Here is a 6000-nt window from a genome sequence, read left to right as displayed (position 1 = left end):
TCAAAAGAAGGACTGATACACCTTGAATTCTAGCTAGGTATAGAGGACAACAGAGAGGAGTCACAGATAATACCAAGGTTTTTACACTGAGGAGGGAAGTACAGAGAGGGGTGATGGTTTGGGAAAGATGGTTCATTCTTACAGAGGTTGAATTAGGCATGAATAGTCGAACACCCAGTGGGTATGACCAGTGAGGAGGTGGAGAGATTTGATTGGAACTTTGCTTTTTTTTTTTGTTTTTTTTTTTGAGACAGAGTCTCACTCTGTTGTCCAGGCTAGAGTGCCGTGGCATCAGCCTAGCTCACAGCAACCTCAAACTCCTGGGCTCAAGTGATCCTTCTGCCTCAGCCTCCCGAGTAGCTGGGACTACAGGCATGTGCCACCATGCCCGGCTAATTTTTCTATATATATATTTTAGCTGTCCATATAATTTCTTTCTATTTTTAGTAGAGATGGGGTCTTGCTCTTGCTCAGGCTGGTCTCAAACTCCTGAGCTCAAACAATCCGCCCGCCTTGGCCTCCCAGAGTGCTAGGATTACAGGCGTGAGCCACCGCGCCCGGCCTGATTAGAACTTTGGAGGGAGAGAAATCAGAGCCAGAGTTAGATTTTTGGGAAGTACCCCATGCTGGCGGTAGCTGTAGACACTGGGTGAAGTCTTTGAAGGTGAGTTGGGAAGTGAACTAAGGACAGTGCCCTGCAGGACACCCCAGAGCCATACCAATTCTGACCTAGGACTGGAGAAGAAATTGTCCAATACTGTTTTCCCTCTACACCATTCTCTGCCCCCTGGTCAGAGTTGAACAGATCAACCCATGCTGACACCCACTCACCCACCCACTGAGTCACTGAAGGCAGATCCCTGTCGTGAGCCCACTGGGACCCAAACCCTGTCCCTCCAGGACTCTCTGCTTCTCTGTCCTGATTTTGGAAGGGACACAAATTCTCATCTAACCAACAGACCCCAGCTTGTTGCTACAATTGTGGACTTGAAAAGGGAGAGCCAGGAGGGAAGCTGTAGAGAGAGAGATTTGGGCAGAGGCAGGCAGGGACTCATTAGAGCAAGAGAGAGGCAGCTAGGGATAGAGAGAGGTGCATGGGCAAGTGCGGCGAGTGCATAGCAAGGCAGACTGATACAGGGGGAGAAAAGAGAGGTTTAAGGAGGGGGCAGAAAGATTTGCAGAGAAGCTGATGAAGTGCAACTGAGAACACTGTTGCCATGGCGATGGGTCCAGAGGAGGGCGTAGGAATATAAATCCGATTATGAGTTGGGGGAGTCTGTGTGTGCCGGGGGGTGTTCAAGACCCAGAGGCAGTCCCCACATGCCAGGCCATTCCCCCCCAGACCTTGCACCCATGAGGAACACGTTCCCCAGAGGTCTACCCTGGGCCAGACCAAGGAATGCGGTGAACAGAAGCATTGGAGGGGCCCAGCGCTCCCTCCTTCCTCTCCCCTGTAAGCTGCAACAGAATAGAGCTGCACCCCCACCCCCAAGGCACCCTGTAGCCTCTTGGAGAGCTCTCTCCATGGACCCAGTTTCTCTCATTCTACCTCTTCATCAGAGCCCCAAAGAGGGGAGAGGGAGGGAAGTTGTTTTAAGCACCTACCATGTGCCAAATAGTGTTGGGCACTTCACACCTTGTTTCCTTTAGTCCTCACCAGGGCTCTGTGAGGTGGTATTACCTACCATCTCCACTTATAGACAGGAGGCAGATCAAGGTCGCAAGCTGGAAGGTAGCAGGCAGAGAGGGTGTAGCCCTGGCCCACGCAGCCGCTCTTAAGCCCATTCTTTCTCCTCCAAGCCCTCAGCCTGCCAACTGCGGGCTGGCTGTTCCTGCACCCTTAGGGCCTGCTGGGCCTAGGGGGACCCACTCTGGGGGTGGACTAGTGTGAGGCTCCTACTTCACTCTTAAGATGAAGAGAAACGGGGAGACCCGGGCAAATGTGCCATAGCCAGGGAGACTCCGGCCAAGGTGGGAGGCCCAGGGGACACTGAGCTCAGGGCTGGGGGAGAAGGGAGGAAGGGCTGAGGTCAGAGGCCCCGTGAGGGTAGGGGAAGCTCCCAGGCTGGGCCATTTCCGGCAGAGCTGAGGAGAAACTCCCAGGTGGGCCACGTGGGGAGCCAGGGAAATGGCAGCACTCTGCAAGTCTGCAAGTCTGGCTGGGGAGGGAGGGTGACAGGGCTTGGTATTTGCCTGCAGGTCCCTGCAAGTGGAAGCGGCTGGAGGGAAGAAAGAGGAGGGAGCATTCTCTCTTTCACCCTCCCTTTGGGCTTCTGTACAAATAACAGTTTTGCGAAGGGCAGGTATCTGATGTGCATATCAAACAGGGCCTGGGGAGGTGGCTCAGGCCAAGAGTTCAGAGCTGGGATTCTGAAGCATTCCAGCCCCTCCCGTCACACTTTGCTGCTCCTTCTGGTGGCCACCTTGAAATCTCTCTGTTCTCTCAGGGGATTGGCTTGAGCCACACCCTAACCCAGAAGTCCCTGTTGGTGGGTGGGGGATCTCAAATGGCTGGACTCTGAGAAGCGTTCAAGGTCACAGTGCTGCTGAGTCCTTTGGGCACTAGACTGGAGATGCAGGTCTTGGCCCCCCACCCTTCTAGAGAGAACTAGAGCTCCTTCCTCCCCAGGCCTGTAGGAAAGGGTGCTCCAGGACCAGCTCACTCTCACAGCTTTCATCTCCTCCACACTGCACCCATATCCCGGGAAGGCCCTTCTCCTCGCCCCCTGCTAGCAGAGATTCTTCCACTCACAGCTCAGGAGGGGCCCCAGCAGGAGCCAAAGGAGTCCAAGGAACTGTGTGAGGGGGCTGGGGGAGAGGAAGGCCCTTCCCTCTCCTGCCCTCCCTGAGCTGCCCAGTCTCAGCCTTTCACTAAGTCCTGGCCCCAACTCCACGCAGCCATGTAGTCCTTCAACGCCTTCTTGCCTAGCCCAGGCCCACGCATTCACACACCCTCCAACTGGAATAGATCTCCAATGACTCCTACTTGCCAAGTCCACGGAGCACATTTCAAATCTCTGCAGTTACCCATGGTCCTGATGCTGCTGAACCCGCCTCCCGCTAGTATCGTGGGGCACCTGGGATGCCACTCGCTCCTGGCTCTTTGCCTTTTTCCTTTAGGGAAGCTTCTTGGTCTCCTTTGCAGGCTCTTCCTTTGCCCATACGTGCTGGGATTCCCCAGGCTCTGTCCTTGACCTTGTCTTCTCAGTCGTGTGCTCTTCTCCAGAGCTTCAGCCTCTTCTGTGCTGGCAACCTCTTCTGTGCCCCAGACCACGCAACCAACCCCCTTTCACATACCTCCACCTGGGGGTCCTTCGGGCACCTCAACTAAGTAAGTTCCAAACTAAAATATCTCCACCCCAGCCCCTCCCCATAATCCGTTCCTCCCACCTGCACTGTGCTCCCCAGCTAGTGATAGTGCTGTCCTCCACCCTGCTGCCCAGGCCAGGACCTGGGAGGCATCCTCCTTAGTTCTGCTCCTCCCTCGGCCACAGTCCTCCCAGTCAAACCGTCACCAGGCTCTTCTGTCATCTTTTCCCTAGAATCTCATCTCAACAGCCTCTGAAATGTCTCAGCTGTCCATCCAACACAATCTCTACATTGCAGCAAGAGTCATCTTTATAAAATAAAAATTCAGTCATCACATTCTCCAGTTTAAAACCCTACAAGCACCTCCTTTTATCCTCAGGATCAACATTAAAATTCCTTAAAGGGACTTTAAAAGCCCTTCAGGCTGGGCACGGTGGTTCACACCTGTAATCCCAGCACTTTGGGAGACTGAGGAGGGAGGATCGCTTGAGGCCAGCAGTTCCAGAGCAGGCTGGGCAACATAGTGAGAACCCGTCTCTATAAAAAATATAAAATTTAGCCAGGCATGGTGGCATGTGCCTATAGTCCCAGCTACACGGAAGGCTGAGGCAAGAGGATCCCTTGAGCCCAGGAGATCGAGGCTGTAGTGAGCTATGATTGTGCTACTGTACTCTAGCCTGGGTGACAGAGTGAGACTCTGTCTCTAAAAAAAATAAAAGCCCTTCATCCAGTCCCAGCTACTTCTCCAGGGACTCCCAAGTTCCATTCTAACCTTGCAGTGGGTCCATTGTCTGACCCTGAGCCTTTGCAATTCTCTCAGCCTAGAACAATCTTCCCTCCCACTGCTCACCCCTGCTCAACTTTCAAGTCTCCACTAATTCATCACTTCCTCCAGCAGGCCCTTCCAGACTACCCAGCTCATGTAAATTGTCCCTTTGGTGAGGAGCCTCTGTGCCTTTAACTTCTCTGTGCCTTAGTTTCCTCTGTAATAAAATGAGGGTAATGACAGTACCTACCTCACAGAGCTTGTCATAGAGACTAAGCAAGAAAATATCTGTAAAGGACTTAGCACAGGGCCTGGCAGGTAAGCACTCAGTAAGTAATAGCTGTTATTATTGGTTCTTCTATCAAAATCCTGATGTCGTATAATAGGGGACCCTTCTCAGCGTGTTCCACTAGACCGTAACGTCAGTGAGAGCAATGTCTTACTCACCAATGAATGTCCAGTGCTTAGCATGGTGACTGGCACAAAAACATTTAATAAACATTTATTGAATAAATTAATTCATGTCATTTTGGTCCACTGTTATTTCTTGTATGGATTAGCTGTCCTTGAGGCCTGAGGACAGACTTGATGACCCCAAAATCAAGCCTTCACCTACTCTTAGAGTAATCTTTCTATAACCGAACTTAATTATCACTTTCTTGCTTAAACCCTGCCAGAGGCTCCTCATGTCTGCAGAAACATGTGGGCCTGGCCTTTCCAGGGCCATTGCTCCTTTGCCTCTTCCACCCCACCCCATTCCATTGCAATCCCTCCTTCCCAGGGCTCCGCTGGCTGGCTACAGTTGAGACCCATGTTGCTTCTAGAACCCTCCAGCCACTCTCTCCTCAGCCCCAAATATCCCTCCTTCTTGCTCACCCAGCAAAAAACCCACTCCCCTCCCAACACCTTGTCCCAGAGGGTACAACCTGGGGGCCATCTGATGGCAAAGCTGATCTTGAAAATGCATTTTTATAATGTGTGTTAGTTGCAAACTTGCAAATAAGGGCATATTGCCTAAAAATCGAGATTTCTATCCCTTAGAAAAATGAGGAGGAGCGGCCACACCAGGTCCCCCTTTCTGCAAGGCAACATTTCTGGAGCTGTGTGGGGTGGGGGGGCGTTAGACAGAGCTCATGCTGCTATACTCTCTCCAGCTGGCCTGGCCCCTGGAGGCAACTGGGTCTGCCGCCCCTGTCGTGACCTCACAATATTTTGATCCACCCATCTGCAGTGAGGACCTTGGCTTCTTCTCCTCAGCAGCCACCTAGCTGGCTGCCACTCTTGTGCCCTGTCCCCTTTCACACACTGCTGCTCTTCCATGTCTCTCACACCTTCCTTCTGCCCTGACCTCACTACAAACCCCCATCCCTCCGTGGCCCTCCCCTCACACCTGTCACTCCTGTTCATGGGTAGCCTAGATCTCTTTCTCCATCCCTTCACTCTTGGCAATACTCTCACCATTCTCTGCCTTGAGAACCCCAACCCTGAGTCAAACAACCTGACAGTTTGTTTGTTTGTTTGTTTGTTTTGTTTTTTGAGACAGAGTCTCACTCTGTTGACAGGGCTAGAGTGCCGTGGCATCAGCCTAGCTCACAGCAACCTCAAACTCCTGGGCTCAAGCGATCCTCCTGCCTCAGCCTCCCGAGTAGCTGGGACTACAGGCATGTGCCACCATGTCGGGCTAATTTTTTATATATATATTTTTTTAGGTGCCCAGCTAATTTCTTTCTATTTTTTTAGTAGAGACAGGGTCTTGCTCTTGCTCAGGCTGGTCTCGAACTCCTGAGCTCAAACAATCCGCCTGCCTCAAACCTGACAGTTTTATCATTTTATCATTTATCTTCACTCAGGCTGTTGAGTAATTTGAACAACTCCCAGTCTGTCAAGGTGGATATGATAACTATCACACCATTAACTAATTTTAC

Source organism: Eulemur rufifrons, chromosome 6 (genome assembly GCF_041146395.1).
Source record: "Eulemur rufifrons isolate Redbay chromosome 6, OSU_ERuf_1, whole genome shotgun sequence".
Taxonomy (NCBI): Eukaryota; Metazoa; Chordata; class Mammalia; order Primates; family Lemuridae; genus Eulemur; species Eulemur rufifrons.
This window is presented reverse-complemented; position numbering follows the sequence as displayed.